The following is a 25,900-nucleotide window of genomic DNA, read 5'->3' as shown; positions in this document are numbered from 1 at the left end:
ACATCAGCAGCCTTTCAAGCTAGAGTGCCAATAGACACTATCTGTGCGGCAGCCACTTGGGCCTCTCCTCATACCTTTGTTACACATTACAAATTGGACATGGCCTCCAGAAACAGGGCAAATTTTGGTTCCACTGTTCTCAAGAGTCTGTTCCAATGAGCCACCCAGGATGAAGGTGCTAGGGACGCGGTCCCATTCAGCAAGAATGAAGGCGAGATTGACAACTTAACATTGAGAAGTTATGTACCTACCATAACGTTCCATGTTAGTTGTCTTCTCTCGCCTTCTTTCTTGCGTCCCGCCCACCATCCCCCTAGCCTGGACAGCTCGAAAGGTTTTCCCCTTCTTCCAAGGGACCTTATCTTGCACTATTCCAAGCCCAGACAGTTGGTCCTGGGGTAGATACAGCTTCAGGTAGTGATATTTGGGGAGTTCTCCTTTCTCCTCCTCCACCTCAGAGGGGAGACCGAATTGGCTATTGTTTCTCAACTACCAAACGAGATCTGGGTAGTTACCACCTAGCATCATGGGATATAGGGTTGCCTCGAGCCGGTAAAATTAGCTCTCGAGCTTTAGTATAGGCCGAGTCGGAGCAGAGGTTCGGCTCCGAACCTATCCAGCAAGAAAGAAGGCGAGAGAAGACAACTAACATGGAACGTTATGGTAGGTACATAATTTCTCATTCACTATCATTCCCCTTATTTGCATAGGATTGCCTGCTAATGCATAGTTACATGTCTCACACTGATGACTCCAAAACAAAAATGCTAGCAAGTACGACAGGTGCACGAACCACAGTAACTTGAATGTAACACAAAAAGGCTAGCACCAGGGAATGAGGCAGAATAATACAAAAATGAAGACAAAAATGTTTATTAGAACCATTGGTTCTAATAAACATTTTTGTCTTCATTTTTGTATTATTCTGCCTCATTCCCTGATGTCTCACACTGAGCCTCCTCCCTTATCACTTACTGGCCATGCTGTCTTCTGCGTGCCATTGACTTGCATGGCAAAATAGTGATTTTAGTTAGAATGCTTATTTTAGGTTTATTTTATTTTCTCCCCGATCCTGTTTGCACGCCACTGCCCTACTCTTAAACAGCCGAGACCAGCAAAAAAAAAAAGTTGATTTTTTTATTTTTTATGTTCTTTACAATGCCAATGGCTTTATACTTGGCCATTGGCATGCTTCCTGACTGATATGCAGCCTTTATTTGGAGCTGTCACAGATCTGTTTTGGATTTTGCAGAAATGTACTCGGTTACTAACCAAGTACATTTCTGCAGGTTGCACTAGTCCTGCACGGCCGGTTTCCAGCTTCCTGGATCGCAAATCCATCTCATTTGCATGGATTTCTCCTGCAAATGGGGTGATTTGCATACAGGGGCTTAGCCAGTGCAGGATTAATGCAGGAGCGCTCGTGCATGGCCCTGCAGGCTGTTCCTGGATTGCATGGCAGACATACTGCCTGCTAGAGCTCCTGCACTGATCCTGCACGCCATGCAAGACATACAGAATCTGAGGGATGGATATAATAACAATAGAAGTAAATAATATGTTAAAAGTATAGATAAAAAAATTATTTAGTGTTATATGGGTTATAAGAAATGAAAGAATACATGAAATTATGCTTAATGGTAAATGGATTTTAGCAACAATATTAAGTTAAATCAGATGGTGGTTATGGAAAAAGGTGTAATATGATTGTGTAAACATATATATATATATATATATATATATATATATACACACACACACACACACACACACACACATACATACTTGTAAATATTTGTAAATATGTCAATATTTTGTAAACAAGAGTTATTTTTGTATAAAAGGATCCCCTACTTTTTTTGATAGGTGTCATGGGATCTTTTATGTCCACAAAGGTGCAGTTCACAGAACTAAACAACTGTATATCCAAATACACAAGCGAACAAAACTACAGCAGAATTCAGCATTTTAATGATAACACTTTATAAAGGCAACAATTGCCTTTCATTTTTGAAGTTAGAATGTTATTTACTGCAAACAAAAGTGCTTATCCTTTGTGTTTTTTAACAGTTTTTAAATAGAGTATTATTAAGTTGCAGGCAGTCATTGACTTTATAAAGTTTTATCATTAAAATGCTGAATTCTGCTGGAGTTTGGTTTATTTGTATATCTTTTACATCCACCTGACCTACCACCAACTCAAGCTGATGGGGTGTAGGTTTAATGTCTCATCCAAAGGACAGTACACTCAGGAATGCAGCACCCCCTTTATGCTACACTGCAGTGTTAGCATTCAATCTACTCGGTGTGGGAACTTTGTCCTCCACCTTCCTTACCAAATGTGAGTGTGCTACCTGTTGCACCACTGACTCATTCAACTAGCCATATGTTTGATATAAAGCACCACCCCTAGCTTTGTTGACCAAATAGACATTTAACATATCACATTGTCCAGGAATTTCAGCACAGACTGAATGACAGGCATAAAGCTTTCCTGCATGCAGTCAATACCATGGTAACTATCCAAAACAAGAAATGTTAGCTTCTGCTGTTCCATATAGACCATGAAACAGAGTAATATTTGTTTCAATGCAAAAAAGCAAAATACCTCATATATTCACTATTACAAATATCAAAAAGTGATTAAGTGATCAAGGACTACAAGTGAAAGTCCATATTTTCAATGCAAGGCATACTTAATGCCATCAGATTAGGTGATAGTCCGCATTACATGAGCCAAGAATTCAAAAGGTTTGAGCAAAACTATGAGTTTAAACACATAATTACAAGTCCGTATTTCTCTCATTTGACTGGACAAGTACATAGAATTATTCAGCCAGTGAATGATATAGTGGAAAAGCACTAGCAGTAGATAGAAGACAATAAACTCACAATTTTGAAATGTAGAGTAAGGTGGTGGAAAAGGAGGAGCTTCTGGTGGCAATGACTCTGATAACAAAGCAGAAGGTCTAAAAGGAGGAGGAAATGTAGAGAAGATGAGGCATATACTGTGTGAAAAGCATGATAAACTCATGGAAGCTATGGAAAAACTCAAGTCTGGTGTTTGCTTTAGTGAAATGCCTTCACAGTACAGTGAGAACAAAGCCCGGCAAGGTGGTGACCTTGGTTGGATGACCAGAGGTTCCATGATGGGACCTTTCCAAGAAGCAGCATTTGCTCTCCCAGTTAGCAGCATGGACAAGCCTGTATACACTGACCCACCAGTCAAGACCAAGTTTGGCTACCATATCATAACAGTAGAAGGAAGAAAATAAATGAAAATACCAATTTCCAGACCTGTTCCACATATAAGGATTTAGAACACAGTTAATATCTGTGTCAAGTATGCAGATCTGTTGACACATCACTCAGCAGTCTTGTTTACTATATATATATATATATATATATATATATATATATATATATATATATATATATATATACACATATATATATATATAATATACATTTTATATATACATATAAGTATATATATATATATATATGTGTGTGTAAATGTGAGTATGCAGGTTCCCCCCCTGAAAATGCTTCCAGCCCAGTGGGACTAACTCAGTCAACAAAGGATAAATAAAATAAATTAGAAACACTCCACTAAATGGACTCAATCTTCCACCAGCTCAGCTATTCACAGAAAGAATTTTAAAGAGTATCCCCCGGATTCTCTATGCCTTGCACAGAGTGCAAGATCGGTGCAGGAGCTCTAGCAGGCAATATGTCTGCCATGTGATCCAGGAACAGCCTGCAGGGGTGTGCCCGAGCACGCCTGCACTATTCCTGCATGGACTAAGCCCCTGTATGCAAATCAACCCATTTGCAGGAGAAATACATAAAAATGAGGTGATTTTGCGATCCAGGAAGCTTGCAACTGGCCGTGCAGGACTAGAGCAATCTACAGAAATGTACTCTGTTAATAACCGAGTACATTTCTGCAAAATCCAAAACGGAGCTGTGACAGTTCCAAATAAAGGCTGCATATCACTTAGGAAGCATGCCAATGGCCAAGTATAAGGCCATTGGCATTGCAAACAGCAAAAAAATAAAAAAAAAACAACTTTTATTTCTTTTTAGATGATCTCGGCTGTTTAAGTGTAGGGCAGCGGCACAAATGGGATCGGGGGAAATAACAAAATTAACCTAAATTAAGCATTCTAACTAAAATCACTATTCTGCAAACAGTGTACCTAGGAGTTAGCTGACATCATGTGGGGGGGGGGGTGTTAGACATACTGTAAGCGGATTGGAGCCCTGTGGCTCGGGTTTGCTCCTAGCTTAGCACAGCTAAGCTAGGATGTGTGTCTGAATCTGCTTAACACTCTTTAGATTGCCTAAGCGGGTGTGCGGGCTGCACACCGGGTTTTAAAAGAAGAAAAAAAAAAGTTAAACCAGGAAATAGCAGCACTGTGCACATTTGAGCACTCTGATTGTGCGGCACACCCCCGGACTTAAACAGAAAGGCAATGGGAAGGGAAAACAGCAATCAGGAAGGTAATCAAGGAGAACTAGCATAGCTGGCAGGTGAAATGTATCAGAGTCAGCCAATTACACAGGCAGTAGACCAGCCCAGCCCAGCCCAGAACACTACTGGAGCCGTGGCTAATGACACCCATCAGAAATGCACACACACCTGAACAAGAACTCCATAATGAGGCACATGCACAGACCAGACTTATAATAGAGTGTGTGTTTGGGATGCTCAAGTCATGGTTCTAGTGTCTGGACATATCCGGTGGAGCCTTGCAGTACTCACCACCTACATGTACCCAAAATGTTATAGTATGTGCAATGCTACACAATATGATCCTGCGGAAACAGCTGCAGCAGGAACAGCATGGGCCAGGGCCACACAGCCCCCACCAACGCCAAGGCCTGCACAGGCGCAGAGTGACTCAGAGGAGGAACAACCTGAGCCTGCCCCAGAAGGCAGATGGAGGCATGCCCCGTATGCTGAGGACATGGCAAAGAGAAAACGCATAGCACATACACTGACACAGTAGGGACCCAGGGAATGACAACTCTCTCTGACTCACACATACAGTAAAAGGGATGCCAATCATGACACTACCTGTGCTTAACCATGTATAGGAAGTGTACTATGTGCATCCGACATAGGCAGCCCTCCAGCACCATCCTCAATCCTGGCACACCCACAAGGTAAGTCAATCAACCTACCAATTGCCAAATGGAGTAGAATGTGTCGTTACCTGTATCTGTGGTATGGATGTAAGCATGCAAGGGAACTGGGTGGCTGAATGTTATGGTAGCAGATAGTAGACACCCATAGTGTCACCATGACATCTGTAACACATACTGGAGTCACCATAGTGGCCAGTACTACACAGGGTGACAAAACCCACTGCAGAAAATGTGCTGGGCGACATGTGTGTCCATATGACTCACACATACCAGTCAGGGAGGTTCACATACCCAACAAAAGTCTCAGCCAGCAGGACAGGTGTAGACAAACCCAAACAGAGCCTGTGCTATAGCCTCTGAATGATGCCTATGGGTAACCTCCTCCCCTGGCCTACACAGACAGACTACAGAAGGTCAGGCAGTGGGATGTTAGTTCTGAAGGGTAGGAAGTCAGACACTAATATATAGGGCAACCAAAGCTAAGACCTGTAGTACTCTGATATGCCTCTAGTCAGTATGATAGGTTAGAATACAAAATGAAATGGAGTACCTGGCATACAAGTACAGTCATAGCAAATATGTGCATGTGCCAGGTGTGCCCCCCATCCTATGTAGATATGTAGAAACAGTAAGGTGTGCCCCCCAATCTTGTGTAGAAATGTAGTAACAGTCAGGTGTGCCCTCCCCAGTTCTGTGTAGAAATGTAGTAACAGTCAGGTGTGCCCCCCCACTCCCATGTAGACATGTAGAAACAGTCAGGTGTGTCCCCCCAATCCTGTGTAGAAATGTAAAAACAGTCAGGTGTGACCCCCACAACCCTATGTAGAAATGTATTAACAGTCAGGTGTGCCCCCCCACTCCTATGTAGACATGTAGAAACAGTCAGGTGTGTCCCCCTAATCCTGTGTAGAAATGTAGTAACAGTCAGGTGTGCCCCCCAATCCTGTGTAGGAATGTAAAAACAGTCATGTGTGGCCCCCCACAACCCTATGTAGAAATGTAGTAACAGTCAGGTGTGCCCCCCACTCCTATGTAGAAATGTAAAAACAGTCAGGTGTGGCCCCCCACAACCCTATGTAGAAATGTAGTAACAGTCAGGTGTGCCCCCCACTCCTATGTAGACATGTAGAAACAGGTGTCCCCCCCAATCCTGTGTAGAAATGTAGTAACAGTCAGGTGTGTCCCCCAATCCTGTGTAGAAATGTAAATGTAAAAAACAGTCAGGTGTGGCCCCCCACACCCCATGTAGAAATGTAGTAACAGTCAGGTGTGCCTCCCCCACTCCCATGTAGACATGTAAAACAGTCAGGTGTGTCCCTCCAATCCTGTGTAGAAATGTAGTAACAGTCAGGTGTGCCCCCCAATCCAGTGTAGAAATTTACAGTTAGGTGTCCCCCCCACAGTCCTATGTAGAAATGTAGTAACAGTCAGGTGTGCCCCCCACTCCCATGTAGACATGTGGAAACAGGTCTACCCCTTCCCCCAATCCAGTGTAGAAAAGGTCTGCCCCCCAGTCCTGTGTAGACATGTAGTAACATGTATGACTAGGTATAATACAAGTGGAGCAGAGATGGCCAGAGGTGGCCAAGGTAGCAGGATAGGTTGTAGCATTTGCACAATATGCAGGTCTGAGTGTGTTAGGATGGTGTGTGTTTCATAATGTCTGAGAGTGGTCAGTATGTTTGCATGTTGAGGTAAGACCTGGTGGCCAGTGCCCACTACTGCTGATAACAGGGACAAGCCCTCATGACCGCAGTGCCAGAGACAATCCCCACCAGTATAACACATGCAAGCAGTAAGCCATTTTAAATGTATGGTGGTAATATGTGTCACCATCTGAAAGACTGACATGGCATGGCTGTTGGGCTAGATATACAAGCAGTACACAGGGGAAAGTACCCCAGACATACAGTATATATTGTGTCACTGTGAAATGGTGACACCCTTAGATATGTACATATGGATATGCATCACAATAACAGGACCTGCAGTAGGGGATACAGGGGATGTCTGCCTGAACACCTGCAGATCACAAAGGATGTAGGACTGATGTATTGGGAATCAGCTGATGTACCCGCACATGCCAGCATAACTGTAATGCCCCATGCATATCTGTGGGTCAGATGCAAGTAATGTCCATAGCACACATGCACCCAGCCACACAAACACCACCCACTGGCACCTCTCTGGCAATATCCCTGCTATGGGGAATGGGTACAGTACGACCCCACCTGTATATGGCAATAGCAGAAAACTGCAGCATGCAGTGCAGGTTTCCCATGTAGGTGTGTCCCTAGCTGTAGGTAGCACCCTGCCAGCATCCACACCACTTGATCAAGACTAATAGAAGGTATTGGCATGAACAACTATCACATCTACCCTGTCACCCCAGGTGAATATACTGTATGGAGGTCTGGGACTCTAGGACTGATAGAATACAATGGTCTGCCACATCTGGCCTGCACCAACACCTATTACCCCACAGGCACCTGCCAAAGGCCCATGTCTCACATGTACTGCCATTGCATGTTATGTCATGCACACCCAAAAACAACATAACACACTCCATTTAAGCCATATGCAAGGCTATGTGGACAAACCACAGTAACATGTCCACCATGTCCCACTGCATGAACTGTGGACCAACACTAACACACACCTGTGATGTGGTGATACCCTTATGGAAAGTATCACAGAATGCATGCATAATGTATGGAAGAGGTTAGAATAACACAGGGGGGTGTGGGAGCATGGGCAGCATGGAATGTGCAGGGTCCGACACCAAGCTTTGTACACACTATCCCTGGCTGCAAACACATAAATGGGTGGCTACACACCTGCCTGTACACCACAATAGAGTAAATGTTCTGAGCCATGGCCCCTGCCTCTGGCTAACATGTGCAAATTTGTACAGTTGTGAGACATTGCTACAGCAAGATAAGGCCATACTATCATGCTGATGGGCATTCAAGTATGGGATCCTCTGCCAGCACTATACCAAGGTGCTGAACAGCATACACAAACCCAGCACCACGTGTCTGCAGCTCCCCCTCCAGAATGGCATAATTTACCATTAATACATAGGTTTCTGCCCACAATACCGGACACAGCTGCAGTCACCCTTGTCCCACAAGTCATCACTGTGAGCAAGGATGTCCACCTGACAATACATGAGGACAGAAAACATCACTGTGTATAACAGTTCACATGTCTAAATATCTCTGCTAACAGCAGTACCATGCGGCTGAAGCAGCACAGACACAATCACCTACAGTACACACTATCCCCTGCACAGTTCGTCCCCATATTGCCAAATGATTGATGGATACCCTGCGGAAACAGTATGCTACCTGTAGGTGTACAACACAAATGTCTGCACTGCAGTACAAACTACCTGGAATCGATCCACACATTCATTACAGAAGGTCGTACTGGGCATGCTCACACACTTAGAGAAATGGAGGGCAATGTCAGCCAACAACATACCGAAAAGTCATACTGGGCATGCTCACACACTTAAACAAATGAAGGCGATGTCTGCAAACAACAGTGGACCAGACATATCTGACATTTGCAGATGTTAGTGCAGACACTCCTCAGTATGCAGCACTCATGCTTTGCACACACACTGGATAGGAATACAGGCATATATCCAAGGACAACACACTATCACAAGCCAAAAGTAGACGTACACAGATGTGTGGAACAAAGTGACTGTCACAAGGGGTCATCCATTATGATGCCTGTCCCACCCAGCACACAGCCAAATGGCTACAACTACATGAGGTTCAGATGTCACTCACTTTTGACCTTAGCCACTGGTATCTGTCAGCATGATGGACAATGTAGTGCAAGTGCTAGCTGTGCAACATGACTGTACATGGAAGTAGTCATCTAGCAGCTGTATACATGTACCTGTGGAATATAACCCTGCATGTGCCCGCATGTGGTGTGTCAACCTCTAGATGAATGGGTTATGGCCCATGCACACACACTGCCCTCCCCATAGCTGTACTATGACAAGCCTGCTGAGGTCATCCACTTTGAAATACACCCTTGTGGAAGGTGTAGGCCAGTAATCTCTGTGGTGCTTCCTATAACTGAGTACTGCTGTAGCGTGATAAACTAGTTAGGTAAAAAATCTAATCCCAGACATGGTAACTGTGTGTGTCTCTGCCTGTGTAGAGAGCAATGCTTTTTAGGCTAATCACACTCACTACCATTCAAATGCTGCACTTAGTCAAGGCTGCTGATGTCATACACTGTGATATACACCTTTTGGAAAGCTGTAGCCCAGTAATCTCCATGGCGCGTCCTATACCTGGGTACTGCTGTAGTGTAATAAACTAGTTAGGTAGGAGTTCTAATCCCAGACATGGCAACTGTGTATGTGTCTCACCACTTGTGGAGAGAGCAATGCTTTTTAGGCTAGTCACACTCACTACAAATCAAATGTCCTACTTTGTCAAGGCTGCTGATGTCATACACTGTGAAATACACCTTTTGGAAAGTTGTAGTCCAGTAATCTTCATGGTGCGTCCTATACCTGCGTACTGCTGCAGTGTAATACACTAGTTAGGTAGGAGTTCTAATCCCAAACATGGCAACTGTGTGTGTGTGTGTGTGTGTGTGTGTGTGTGTGTGTGTGTGTGTGTGTGTGTGTGTGTGTGTGTGTGTGTGTGTGTGCGTGTGTGTGTGTGTGTGTCTCTCTGTCTGTGTAGGCAGCAATGCATTTTAGCCTAGCTACACTCACTACAATTCAAATGCCTTATTTTGGCAATCCTGCTGATGTCATTCATTGTGAAATACACCTTTGGGGAAGGAGTACTCCAGTAATCCCCGTGGTGCGACCTATAGCAGCTCCATGCTGTAGTGTGATATAGAACTCTGTTAGGAGTTCTATACCCAAACATGTCAGTTGTGGATGTTTTGTGTGTGTTTCAATGTCTATGTAGGGAGCAATGCATTTTAGCCTAGCCACACTCACTACAATTCAAATGCCCCACTTTGGCAATCCTGCTGATGTCATCCAATGTGAAATACACCTTTGGGGAAGGCGTATTCCAGTAATCTCCATGGCACATCCTATAACTGTGTAGTGCTGTAGTGTAATAAACTAGTTAGGGAGGAGTTCTAATCCCAGACATGATGTGTGTGTGTATGTATGTATGTATGTGTGTCTGTCTGTGTTTGTAACTCATATCCTGTGTGGAGGTGGTTGTGAGTGTGTAACAACTGGGCTCAATGTGGAGCAGGTTTTGCAAATTTCTTATATGGTGGCCCTATTATATATCACAATGTCCACCGTACAGGGATAACAGATGTGAAATAGCCGAGAGGCTGGGGTGCAAATCCATACCCATACATGTGACATCAAGGCCAGGCAAACAAAGTTAGCAACCCTAGTATTACCCAGAGAACACTCTCAACCCATGTCTCATGCACACACACACACACACACACACACACACACACACACACACACACACACACACACACACACACACACACACACAAACTTGCCTAGGCAACAGCCGCTATGCTATGTTGGTAGTGCCCTGCATATTGCCCACTGATAGTAACTATGATGTGATTGCAGTGAGCTACATGGGGCATGGCACCCTGTCCATCTGTCCAATAGGCACATACATGCCAAATGTGCACCTTCCCCATGTTCCCCACTGGACACCTGCAACACCTGTGATGCCATCAAATGTGACCCACAAAGGACATACCATCCCTGAAAACATGCCCTGTATGGACAGATGCCACTGACACCAGGGAATGCTGGTATCATGCTATCAATGTAGGTGCAGGGTAAACCTGCTGTCCATTACCAGATCTCACCACATGAAGGCAGGACTGGCACATCTGATGATAATCTGTGTACACAACATGGGCCAGACACCCCAGGTACAGTTCCACATGTCACTGTACATGCATGTGGGAGGTGTGCACATCCCAGACACTGTCCATGTCATGAACTAAAGAACACATACATGGCAAGCAATTCACAGCATTGGCCACACACAGTAGTCACCCAGGTGACCGGATGGTGAATACAATACCCACCTGTGTGGGCAAATCCTGAAACTACACCACTGAGCCACAATGCAGACCAGTGTCATGTTGGGTATACCCATCACCTAGCCTTGTATAGCTGTCTGGCACAGTTGACCACTACACACTCGTGAAGCAGTGCACCCATGCATGTCAGTACAGGCACTCTGTGTGTGTGTGTGTGTGTGTGTGTGTGTGTGTGTGTGTGTGTGTGTGTGTGTGTGTGTTGTATGATGCGTATGATCACATTCACACTCACTACAACCCCCATTGGCATACTGAAGTATGCTGTCCAATGTCAAACACTGCCACATACCCTTTGCCCATATACCTCTGTATGACCCCTGTGGTGCATGTGATACATGCACAGTAATTTGTTGTGGCAATCTCACTAGTGATGAGTTGTATTCCTGGCCTTGTCATGTGTGTCAATGTGTGTGCATCCCTGTGAGAGTGTGGCCTTGTTGATACTGCCACCTGTTCATGCAGACAGGCACATGTACTACACCTACCTTATAGCTACCATATCCCTGTTGCAGATGCCACTCACCATCACATATATGTTTTGAGGGCTCCTCAACATGTAACCTATGTGGCACATCCAATAACTGCACAGAAATGTGATAGCACTACATAGTCATCAGGGGTTTGATACCCAGTGCCGGTTGGTGTGTGACACAAATATGCTTAAGTTTTACTCTCCCACCCCTCCCTGACTTTACTTTGCCTCTGTCTGCCTCTCTCGCTCCCTCTCTGGTGGATGTGGAGACCTACACCTGCTTTCCTTAGGCTGCAGCATGTGTATTGTAAGTGATGCTCATGATCAGCTGATGGCCTCTACACAAATTGCACCCCTCCTCTAGCTGATTGCATGTGGAACAGCTGTGGTAACATTCCCATAGCCAATTGCAAGGAAACACACTCCAATATCTAGGAACATCATGTTGATGTTGGACCTTTTCATTCACTGTGAGCAGGAACTATATCTGTTGTTTGGCAAACAGCATAACAGATGGATTGGGGATTTTCCTCTAACAACATACACTGTGGAAACAGGCCAACACACAGGAGGGGGATGTGCCTGACTTGACTACAAACTGTAAGTGCTGCTATACTGCAATTGGAGTAATGTTGGTTTAAAAGGGTGTGTGTGGATATGGCTGTCCTACATGTTTTAATACCTGTCATGTCAGTGCTATGCTTATGAGGAAACCCCCATCAGTGGGGTGATCTGCAGACTGGGTAGTGTGTGTGCCTTTTGTTTCTTGTGTTACCCACAGAGCACCTATCTGTGAACTGCAGAAGGTAGTGAGAGGATTGCAGTCTGTAGATGGTGACAGCCGTGAGAGTTACTGACTTAATTTCCCTCATAGGACATATGTTGCAACAAACCCTGTTACAACAGTAAATGTATGAGGTTATCACAGCAACATGTCAATAATGGCCCTGTGTTTGTGCCTCCAGCCACAACTCTGTCAACATTTGTACATGTGTCATGCAGTAAGAGGTGCATATGTGCTGAACACCATATTTATTGACATCATATCTGATAACAAGCCAGTGAGATATCAGACTGCTACACATGTTATGTATAGTAGGGGTTATATTTGATGACATAACCTGGACATTCTGTGGTTGTATGTACAGTACTGAGGTCAGTGTACTTATGGTGATTGTCTACAGTGTGTGCATTGTTAATATGTACCTTGGCCTGTGTACAGACTGTGGTAGATGTCATTGTTCTTAGTCCTGTTCTATCTAATGTTACATGCTGCTCCACTGTAGGTTACCCTATCGGCTTACATGTTTGTAGGGCCAAACACACACATGTCCCATATCACAGACAGGCATCGGACCACACTGTGTAGCAGTTCAGTGTATATACAGGGTTAGTGTGTGAGTGGCACATATGAGGATGGTGTTGAATAGTCCATGTACTGTCATAGTACGCTAGCTTACCATATGTGGCTGTGGCTGTGTTCACATTGGTTGTGGTTATGCACTTTCACACATGTGTCCATTACTCTGTGCTGTGACATGCCTGTAGAGCCTGCTATATATGCATGTACATGTGTATTCCCCCATAGGAAATGTAGGCCAGTGTTGAGCCAGTCTGCCTGTAGTCTGCACAGTGCTTTGTTACATGCCTAGCAGCTTAGTGTACTTACCCAGTGAAATGTCATCTCCAGATACTTGCCAGATGTACTGCTGCTGGGCCACCATAACAGTCATGTATGTCAGACAAAGCAGTGGGATGCTGTACAGATGTATGGCAATAGCAAGTGGGTAGAATGTGGCCATGGCACCTCTGTACCAGTGGTTATTATGTGTCAGGACAGACAGGAGTGCATGAATGCATAACCTATGGGGGCATATGTGTACCAGTAGTTACTTGTTATACCCATCTACATGGCTGTTAACATCCACATTGTCAGGCTTGGTCCAGATGTCTTGCACTAAGAGGTTCTGTATATACCTCTGGACTGTCCAGAGTGTGTCAAACTGTCCACATATATTGGCCATATCTCTGCTGTCGTCCACAGGTGCATTACTATGCTAGCAGTGGTACTGTACTATGATGTCCTTAGGATGTCTGTCAGTAGCCAGTGGTGCACATGTTAAAAGCAGATATGACCTCCCACACACACCATGTCTGTGAAGACAATCACTATTACAGTAGTAAAAGTCTACAAATATACCTGCAATACATACCTGACATCCCCTTGCACTACGAAGTTTGGACTACTGGGGCTGAAGTAGGGCTCCACTCCATGTTCAGGACATATGGTGAACATATATGTATATCTAATTATCCATATATCTATATAGATATATACACATATACATATCAACTTACATAGATGTGTATATATATATATATATATATATATATATATATATATATATATATATATATGTATATATATATAGATATATGTACCTATATATATATATATATATATATATATACACACACACACACATATAAACACTCAGATATATACATATACAGAGCAATATATGTTTACACGTATACAGATAAAGATACATATGCACATATATGTATGTATGGATATCTACATATATACTGACAGTAGTAGGTATATAAGAATAGATATGTATGCACATATAGTTGTACATATCTACATATATACCAACATAACTAGGCATAACTGTACACATGGGATGTGTATACATATATAGCTATATGTACTTGTATCTATATATACATATCTCTGTGTGTGTATGTATGTATATATATATATAATATATATATATATATATATATATATATATATATATATATATATACATACGAAGGGACGTACAAATCACCATATATAAGCACTATACAGATGTGTATACAGACATGTATGAATATATATGTGTATTTACATGTAGACATATATAGACCTATTATATGTATATAACCATATTCCTGTCATGTGTAAACCTCACGGTTGTGTATACACTCCCAGATGTATCTCACCGTATGTATCTGCTATGTGTACATTATGATAAAACAACATATGTGATGTAACAGTCATATTAATAACAATGACTATACAATTTAGGAAGTAAAGGCAATTGTGCAATACTACTAAATATGTGCATTGACAGCTATATTGGTAAAACAACAGCTGTCTTCACAGTGGTCCTGGCATAGTGGGTAAGTGTTGTGACTGTAGTGTACAGGGTCTTGGGTTCAAGACCTGCAAGGGCTGTTCATTTGCTGCTGGGCAGAACAAGGGCTGTCGGATACTGAGTGGTTAAGGCAGTTTTGAGCAGCTTTAAGTGGGTTTGCGTGGGCTTGCGTGAAGCTAAGCAGTGCAAAGCTATGGGTAAACGTACGGGTGCTTACACAGTGTAGGCTTTGCTTACCAGTGTGCAAATCTGCTTAGCTGTTATACTGCACCAATGTTGAGACTTGCTAAGCTTGGCTTAGCCCTGGTAACCAGGTCACACCACCCAGACTGATAACATAGCAGGGCAATGACATCTGTAATAAGTGTATGTACAGTACATGCACCTATGTGCTGTCGTTACAGTAGCAAGGGGTGTGAGTGTCATGTGTGGCACACAGATGTAAATGAGGCCTGTACAGCACTGCTATCCATGTAAATGTGTTACATACAGGGCTAGTGGCCCAGGGTATTTGCTGCCACACTGGCATGTAGTGTATCATGGCAGTACTACTGTTGACAGTGTTTACCCAGGCAAGAGCAGAGTGCTAAATGTAGAACTGACAACAGGCACACCTGCAGGCATAGCTGGACTCTGAGCCCTCCCTGTTGTACCCCTGGTGTGTGAGCTATGTCACAGTATATACCCCTTACTGTGTAATGGTCTGTCATTTGGAATGTAACTGTAGACTACAGTCTGTACAGCACATGTTACTGAGGGCATCTGACATGAAGTTATGGCATACATATTGTTGTCAGACGTCTATCTGTCAACACACTCATGATACTGCATAGCTACTTGCCAAGCTGATGACTGTCAGACCGTGTATAGATGTGCAGATGGCAGATATCCAGCTGGGATATGTACAGGTAACCTAAGTTTGATTGACATTGAGATGTCTGCCAAACTGTATAAGAAGTGGCACATATAGGAGATGTCACCCGGTACACACCACATGCCACAGGAACCTCCACTACACTAACAAAGTCAACTGAACATGCTTGGGTACAGGTCACCATCACAGACAATAACCATGTGTTGTAATGCATGTTGCATGCATGTCAACTTGATTACCTCAGTGGCCATGTGCAGGAGGCACCTGGAGGATTGGCTGATGCATGTCATTCACACCCTGAGGGTCATGACAGCAGTTTCTTTTGATAGATGCCCGCTGCCACCTGACAGGTGGCAGGATAACACTGTACACAGAACCCTTACACAACCCATCTCCCCTTAGACAGTAGCTAGGTACACAGCTATGACCAACAGCAGGGATGCACCCGTGTACTGACACATGTGTACGTGTGCATGACTAAGTATAGCAGTGTCTGTGTGTTAGCACACCTGTACTTGGGAATTCCATGAGGGCCTTCACAACCAACGCAACACCCATTGCCATAGTCAGTTATGGCTGCTGCTGTATGGGACATTACATGTACCCTGTTAAGCTTCCCCCCATACTGGCTACACGAGCCTTGCAGTACCAGCACAACAGTGTTTTACAAATGGGGTGATAGGCATGGGATGCCCATTGTGTTCTGGCATGTGTGTGTAGGTGTGCATGTCAGTATATCTGTAGGGGACAGCATTCCGAGACCACATACTCCTATTACAATACTCATTGCCACACAGTAGTACAGATAGTGTTGTTGCTGCCCATAGGTGAGGCATGACAATGCAACATGCTACTATGCATGTGGCAGGTGTATGAGATGCGTATCCCTGTAGTACCACTGTTGGGGTATACTATGGGTTGTATCGCAATTGTGGCCAATGTGTGATGGTGGGTGTGACAGAGTGTCAGCATGGGTTTTAGGGAGTACAATATCCACTGGGGGATGTGGGTGCTGTGTACACTGTCATTACACCAAGGAACACCCGGTATATGTCCCATGTACCAAGTTATGGATGCTACTGTCACCATCAACCATACAGGTAACTGTTACCACAATCCAAGCCAGTTATGCATGTGATGTGTGCAGCCTACCTGTAACACATTGGACAAATGGTCAGGTTAGTTAGCGGCGATAGGCCCTGGTATCTCAGATTAATTGGAACTGAACACCTGGCTGCTGTGCATACCTGGCCCCAGCGTCTTTTACTCTGTTTGAAACATCTATCTTGCACTAAGACTTTAAGAATCTACCTACCTGGTGAAAGGACCCCCTGCAAACAAATCTAACCAACTCTTCTATAGAAAAGAAACTTACTGTCCTGCTTAGGAATCCTGTTCCCTAGGAGGCAAGAAAGTTTGAAACATCTATCTTGCACTAGGACTTTAAGAATCTACCTACCCGGTGAAAGGACCCCCCTGCAAACAAATCTAACCAACTCTTCTATAGAAACGAAACTTGCCATCCTGCTTAGGAACCCTGTTCACTAGGAGGCAAGAAAGTTTGAAACATCTATTTTCCACTTGGACTTTAAGAATCTACATACCTGGTGAAAGGACCTCCTGCAAACAAATCTAACCAACTCTTCTACAGAAAAGAAACTTGCCGTCCTGCTTAGGAACCCTGTTCACTAGGAGGCAAGAAAGAACGTGTTATCTAACTGAGTGGTAAAGCTAAACACTTGCTTAATAGCTGGTGTATGTATGTAAATATGCTACCTAGCCAGGATACCCAGCAGCCATACTCCCCCTCTCTACCCCTTAATACATTTACGTTTTCCAATCCTTGTGCTGTCTCCTGCAACTATTTACTGGAGCCTTCACAAACCCTGTATCATCTGTCTCTGCTCTCTAGCTTCTGCTGTTATTTACTTTTTGCCCAATAGGTGGCACTCTAAACTAGGATAGCTCCTAATACATCTATCTTTCCCCCTGATTTTAACTTAATTAAAGTTCAGACCCTGAACTAACAAAAGTAGGACTAAGGAACTTCTTCCTGCCCATTCTTTCCCACTCTAGCTGCTACTTTCCACTGGAATTGCACTCAACTATCCCTTACTATCACTACCACTGTTTCCTCCCCTCCATACCTACCCTTCCCAACTAACGTATCCAGTAGTCAGCTGCTCTCAGATTGTTTTTTGCTGACATTTTGGTTACCTGTCCAAGCTCTGATTCTAATTCCCACTGTCTATCTGCCTCTGGATCTTACTTCCACCTACACCTCTACTCTCTACTCCTACCCCTGTCTGTACCCGCTTGTTTCTCTTCCACCCCCCAACATATCACCTTAGGACATACCACTTTCCTTTTATTAACTTTTCAGGATCTAGCCCCTCCTGCTCTAACTGCCTGCCTCTATTTTCCCCTCCCCTTCCCACTTCAAATCTTTTCTAATCCCATAAATCCTTCTTACCTGGTGAGGTGCCATCTTTATTAATTGGAATTGACCTCCTGGCTGCTGTGTGTACCTGGCCCCAGCGTCTTTTACTCTGTAAGCTACTTTCTGTTGTATTTACTACTTATTGAATGATGTCTGACTAATTATTCTGCTTAGCTGCTGGATAGAAATACTGGTTTTAAATTAAAATGTCTAGCGTGTTTTAATTACTATTTTCTGATGTATGTTTTTTGGAAACGGCCTGCTGTTTTCTGGGCATACCATGTGGAGTTGTAAGCTATCCCACTTCTGTGAGTAAGAGCTACTCTACCTCTTAGTTTGGTAGCCTTCACTATATGACCTCAGGGTAATGCAAGCATTTTTTGTAGTCTAACCATCCCCAGGTTGTGAGCGTTTGACTCGCACTGTTCCCCTACGCTAGTTATCTGTTATAACCTGAGGAAATCCAAGCTAATAGCTGCTCATTGGAACTGAAGAGCTCTATATACTCGCTCTCTTGGTACTGCTAGGATCTCCTCTCTACACCAACGTTCAAGTACAAAGTACCTGCTTTGATAACCTAGTGTTGAGCAACTGCTGCATGGAGATTTATTGCCTTAAGCAATCTGTATCCTCGGCACTATAAAGATTTACTCCTAAATAGGTTCAAGGCTCTAGATACCTCCTGTGGATACACTGTGTTAAGCAAACGCTAGTTAACAGCGAGGTATCACCAAAGTTAAGGTAGCACCATTAATTGGACATTGTCCTTGCGCAAAATAACTCAGAGCCTCCTCTCCTAACTTAATTAGTGGTACAACATTCACAATTTGGCCTCAGGGCGTACCGTGTCCTAGCTGTTATGCTAGCCTAGATCGGTGCCTGGGCAGAAACTGCTTATAGCCTACCTGTGCATAATCCCAACTATAGTGATGCATCTATAGAAGTGGGAAGAGCTAACGGCACCTCAGACTTATGAAGGCAGTAATACACATAGCCATTGCTAGCTGTTAGATTTTTATCTTTGTCTCCTTAAGTTAGCATACGCGTAATATCTGTCATGCTATGTGGAAATGCTGTAAATAACCTGAGTAGCTACTGCCTATTCTTGTACTATTGTGGTGGAAGATGAGGTACTAGTCTGAATGTAATAACTCAAGGTTTGGTTTCACTAGGTTCTCATGTTATAAATTACCTCAGTGTCCCTGTGGCTCACTGCTTATATTATTTAGGACCTAGCATAACATAGCTGTAATTTTTAAAGCATTCCTAGCTAGACTGTTTTAAACTGCTAAGAACTTTTCCCTTACTTTGATAAAGTTTTCTGTGCCATTATTAGTTTGAACCGGTGCCTCTAGACTTAGATACTGTAGTATGCCTTGCTATGTGTCTGTAATCCCAGCAATGATTGCTTATAACTGTTTTGTTTGAACTGAAATGCTGTGTTCACTACCCTAACACTATTTAAAAGACTGTTTTCTTACCCCTTCATTGTTTCTCTTGTCCCCACTGTTCCTAGGTTTGAAACATCTATCTTGCACTAGGACTTTAAGAATCTACCTACCCGGTGAAAGGACTGCCTGCAAACAAATCTAACCAACTCTTCTATAGAAAAGAAACTTGCCGTCCTGCTTAGGAACCCTGTTCACTAGTAGGCAAGAAAGTATGTGTTATCTAACGGAGCAGTAAAGCTAAACACTTGCTTAATAACTGGTGTATATATATAAATATGCTACCTAGCCAGGATACCCAGCAGCCATACTCTCCCTCTCTACCCCTTAATACATTTACATTTTCCACTCCTTGTGCTGTCTCCTGCAACTATTTACAGGAGCTTTCACAAACCCTGTATCATCTATCTCTGCTCTCTAGCTTCTGCTGTTATTTACTTTTTGCCCACTAGATAGCACTCTAAACAAGGATAGCTCCTAATACATCTATCTTTCCCCCTGATTTTAACTTAATTAAAGTTCAGGCCCTGAACTAACAAAATTAGGACTAAGGAACTTCTTCCTGCCCATTCTTTCCCACTCCATTTGCTACTTTCCACTGGAATTGCACTCAACTATCCCTTACTATCACTACCACTGATGTGAAGTTGTTCAATCTCGCCGTTCATTCTTCACTGATGGGTTTGGAGCCAATCCTTGGCTCCGACACAGCCGTTTAGCAAAGCTCAAAGATTTCCAGTAGCTCGAGACCAAGCCCCTTATCCCATGATGCATTGCTGGAATTACCTCAGATCTAGTTTGCCACGGCAGTGATCTCTTAGTTTCCGGCATTGCTTGAGACTATTTGTGGGATTTTCTACATATTTGCAAGTTTTTCTTCTTATTTCTCTTGTATATGTTTATATATCTATTGCTTAGATAGTTAGACTGCTAAAAGTGTTCCCCTTTCCCCTTTATAACTTGCTACACTTTGCGTGACTTGTTGCTTCTTGGCCTCAGCCTCAGTAGTTTAGAATAGTTTAGAACAGTTAGGAGAATATATTCTCTATTGTATTATATTTAGAATTGCCATTTGGGCGATTGTTGTCATAGTTGTTGATAGACTTATAGTGGTTATTTTTCTAATTAGATATTATGTCTGAAGATAAGGAGAAACATCCAAAGTCTGGCTTCAAAAAATGTCCAGACTGCTGACAAAAAATGTTGGTGACAGATGCACATTTTCAGTGTGTTTATTGTTTGGGTGAGGTACACCATCAGGAGTCCTGCAGTAACTGCCACTCCTTTTCTACTAGGGTGCTGGCTGAGAGGAAGAGGAAACTCCTAGATCGAGGTATCCTTAAGCACCTCTTTGTAGAAGCTTTGTCTCACCAGGATTGGGCCAGCAAATCATCAAAATCCTCAAAATCTTCCTTGGAGTCTAAATAAAAAAATTCAAAAAAAGAGTATTCTGTGACCTCGGCTCCACAGCCTTCAGAGCCGAAAGTCTGTTCTTTTCAGAGCCGGGACTCTGGCTTGATGTTGGTCTCTGAGACTCCCTCTTCACCACTTCTCCAGTTGGCATCATCGGTGCTTTTTTCCAGGTCATCGGTTAGCCTTTCTGATTCGGACATGGATCAACTGGTACAGAAGCTTTTAATGGCACCAGGCCTAGCTAAAATGTTGTCGGCTCTGACCCAGGCGTTGGAACCGAAGACCACACTTCCTGACTTGACTACTCCTCCTCCGAGCCGTACCGGTCCTTTGGAGCCGGAGGCTGACTTGATGAATGTAGAACCCTTGGAGCTGATGGCTGTTCCAGTATCATCGGCTCAATCTGCTCGGACGTCCTCGGTGCCGACCGGGAACTCTAGAAGCTGATGGTCCCCTGTCAGATCCGGGGAGGATAGTCGCACTGACTTGTCGATGCCGACTCTTCCTCTCGGGCTTCGGCTCGGGTGAGCTCGGCTCCTACCTTGGACTCGGAGCCCACGGCATTGGTGCAGGAGGGGATTGTGGTCCCTTCGGGTCTGTCGACTCCTTCTCATCAGAGCCATGATACTTTCAAAGCCATGAGGCAGGTGTTGTTTACAAAGATTTCCTCATCATCAGGTTTGGCTTCTTCTTCCCTTAAAGTGCCTGTGTCCGCTTCTGTTAACATCGGTCATCCCAAGGGCAGAGACCCAGAGCCTCAGGTGGCCCCACTGGGCACTCCCTGCTCTTCTGACACTTCCCCAGAAGCCCCCACTGAAGAATTACCCAGAAAGAGACTGTGCAAGAGGAGGCACCCGGACTCCCCACAGGAGTCTCTGAAATCTGACACCGACTTGAAGGAGTCAGAAGGGCCCCCTTGATCCCCCTCTGACAACATCTCCTTTGCGGAGATACTTGAGATCCTTAGGCAGAGGGGTGATTGGCAGTCCAAAAGCCCTACTGAGGATGAGTCAGTCCTTTTGAAGGCTTTTGGGTTTCAACCTTCCACCTCCTGGGTATCTCCACCCTACGATGAGCTTATGCAGTTGGTCTCTCGTAGGGCATGGGAGTCGCCGGACTCCATGCAGCCTGTCCCCCGGAGACCCAATAAATTTATTTCTGCCCCGGTCGATTAATCCTTTCTGTCCAAACGCGTTCCTGTTGATGCCATGGTGGTGGCGGCAGCCACAAAGAAGGAATTGTCAGAAACGTCTGCATCTATCCATCCTCCTAACAGAGAGTCCAGGATCATGGATAGATATGGGAAACGCATGTTCAGTTCAGTGACTTTCACTCTGCAATCACTGAACTATCTGACCCATTTCACCAGACTGCAAAGAGATCTCCTTAAGGAGCTGGGAGATTCTCTTCAGGGTACTGTAGCTGCAGGTGTCTCTGACAAAGTTTCGGCCCAGCTTGCTACCCTTAATTCCACTGTGTACTCATCCATGCACCTCATATCATATGCGGCTGATGGTTCAAGTAGAGCTGCAGGTACAGGGATTGCTCTTCGCAGGCATGCCTGGATGCACCTCTGTTCCTTTGTGGAGCCTTTCACGTCTTCATTTGTAAACACCCTGTTTGATGGCTCATCCTTGTTTGGGCCAAAGGTAAAGGAAACCCTGACCAGGTGTGAACAGGAGGGAAAGACTCTGTCTGCCGTCGGAGTTTGTTTTACCACCCCTACTCGGCCTTTTCCCAAAGGCCAAAGGGGAGGGAAGATGTGGTTCCGAAAAGCCCAAGGAGCCTTTCAGGACACACGTGGAGAACCCCCCTCCAGGGGCAGAGGAGGGGGTAATAATGGAAGACGCCGCCCTTGCTGCAGAGGGGGTCCACAGCACCAGGGTGACAGAGATAATTTCTCTGGCCAACCCTACCAGCGCTCCTGAGAGGAGGCCCAACTGCCCTGCTCTGGAGGTGGTCAGGGGTCGCCTATCTTTGTACCCAGAAGCCTGGTTAGATATCACAAATGACAGATGGGTACAAAGCATCATTCCCAGAGGGTATTTTATACCGTTCTCCACTCCACCCATTCCCGTCAAAAGAATCCCGGACGTTCCACCCAGTTACAGAGAACAAGACCCCATAGAGGTCCGCAAGTTGCTAGGAAACAGAGTCATCCAACCAGTCCCAGCAGACCAAATAGGATTCGGAACTTACTCAAGATTCTTTTTGGTTCCAAAGAAAACAGGGGACTGGAAACCCATTTTGGACCTCAGCAGACTGAACCAATTTGTAAAAAAAAAGAAGTTTCGGATGGTCATGCTTCAGTTTATACTCCCCTTTTTGGGGAAGGACAATTGGATGTGCTCGATCGATTTCAAGGATGAGTACTACCACATAAAAATGGCCAGACCATCCAGAGATCATTTGCATTTCCGTCTGGGAGCCAGTCGCTACCAGTTTTGAGCCGTGCCATTTAGTCTCACTACAGCCCCCAGAGTGTTTACCAAATGTATGGCAGCGGTCACGGCTCACCTGAGGCATCGAGGATTCCAGATGTTTCTGTACCTAGACGATTTGCTCCTTACCTCCACCACCAGGCATCAACTGATTCAGGCAACAGAATCCACTCTGACACTCTGCAACCACTTAAGCATTATGGTCAACTTTGAAAAGTCTGCCTTGTCGCCATCGCAGCATATCGTCTTTATAGGGGCAGAGTTAGACACGTCAACCACCACTCTAGGTCTTCCAGTTGAAAGGGTATCAATTCTTTGCCAACACATCATTTCACTGGTTTCAAAGAACAGAGCCCCACCCGCAGAGGTCTTGAAAGTATTAGGTTTGATGGCGGCAGCAATTTTAGCCATTCCATTGGCCAGGATGCATATACAGATTCTTCAATGGCTCCTGTTCACTCAATGGTCTTTCCAGGAGTTGCCAATGAACCATATGATTCTGATTACAAACTCTTGCAAAAGGGATCTTCAGTGGTGGTTGACGTCTCTACATGTTACAATAGGACGCCCCTTTGTACTTCGCCCTCCAGTAGCCACTGTGACCACGGACGCTTCCCTGATAGGCTGGGGGGGGCATTTTCAGGGAAAGACTGCCCAAGGCACATGGACAGATCAAGAGTCACATTTGCATATCAATGTCCTAGAAATGAGAGTGGTACTTCTGGCATTGCAGTACTTTCAGGACTCTCTCCCTCTAGGGACAATTGCCATACAGACAGACAACATGTCAGTGGTCTGGTATTTGAACAAATAGGACGGGACCAAGTCTTACCCCCTTTGCTGAGAAGCCTTCAGAGTTTGGCAGTGGGCTGTGTCATCCCAGTGCTTTCTGTTGGCAATGCACATCCCGGGGAGATCCAACGTGATAGCGGGCAAGCTGAGCAGGGTATTGCTGCCACACGAGTAGTCCCTCAAAAAGGAGATTGCGGACAGGATTTTCCGCAAATGGGGCCAGCCTTGCTGCAATCTTTTTGCTAGCCACATCACCACCAAACTCAGAAGCTACTTTGTCCTAATCCCCCCTCTGGGAGAACTCCCAAGGGATGCACTTGTACACGATTGGCCCCCGGGTCTCCTCTATGCATTTCCTCCAATTCCACTGATACCCAGATTTTTACAGAAAGCGAAGTCGCTGGGAAGGACTGTCATTCTTATAGCCCCTCAATGGCCTTGGCATATTTAGTTTCCATTTCTTTACCATCATCTCTTGGAGGATTCATGGACCCTGGACCCAGTTCCAGACCTTCTGACACACCCGTCAGGGGACCTCCATCCTTCCTTGCAGTCACTGAAGCTAACTGCTTGGCTGCTCCAGTTCCCCGTACAGCCAGGCTTCATAATCTTTCAGATGACGCAAGTCAAATTTTGTTGGCTTCCCACAAACCTTCCACCAGAAAACTGTATCATAGTAAGTGGAAATGATTTTCCATTTGGGCTTCTGACAAAAACCTTGATCCTTACCAAGCTCCATTGTCATCCATTCTAGAATTCTTGGCCGAGATTTTTCATGAAGGAGCTGCAGCTGCTACCGTTAGGGTCCAGTTAGCAGCTATATCTAATTTCCATCTAGGTATTGATGGACTGAATATTATGCAACACCAGTTATCCAAGGCCTTCCTCAAGGGTACCTTTCACGAGACCTCCAGTGAAGACTCCTTATTCTCCCTGGAGCTTGAATTTCATGCTTTCCCATATTATTCTTTCTCCCTTTGAACCAGCATCATCTTGTCAGCTCAAATTTTTGTCATGGAAAACTATTTTTCTAGTGGTCATTACTTCTGCCTGCAGAGTGTCAGAGCTTCAGGCATTATCTATCAAGCCTTCTTATATGATTTTTCATCCTGACAGAGTATCCCTTAGGACTAACCCTTCTTTTTTGCCTAAATTATGTTCTGAGACAAACATCAATCAAGTTATTGAGTTGCCCGTTTTTTCCCCAACCATACCAGCAAATTAGAATACATGCTGCACAAACTTGATGTTCACAGACAGCTTAGATATTATCTAGACAGAACAAAAGTCTTCAGAAAGTCAGACCAGCTTTTTGTTTCATTCTCTGAAGCCAGGAAAGGTAGACCAGTGGCTAAAACAACCATTTCTAAGTGGCTTTCAGATTGTATCACCTACACTTACTCATCTGCTAATACGTCTTTGTTGCATAAAGTAAGGCACATTCAACCAGAGCAGTCTCTACTTCTTCAGCCTTTCAAGCCAAGTTACCTCTTGACAATATCTGTGCTGCAGCCACTTGGTCTAAGCCTCACACTTTTATCACTCATTACAAAGTGGACAAGGCCTCCAGGGACAGGGCTTCCTTTGGTTCTACGGTCCTGAAAAATTTACTCCCGTGAGCCACCCAGGATTT

This window comes from Protopterus annectens, chromosome 11.part0 (genome assembly GCF_019279795.1).
Source record: "Protopterus annectens isolate FY-2018-M chromosome 11.part0, PAN1.0, whole genome shotgun sequence".
Taxonomy (NCBI): Eukaryota; Metazoa; Chordata; order Ceratodontiformes; family Protopteridae; genus Protopterus; species Protopterus annectens.
Note: the sequence above shows the minus strand (reverse complement) of the source record.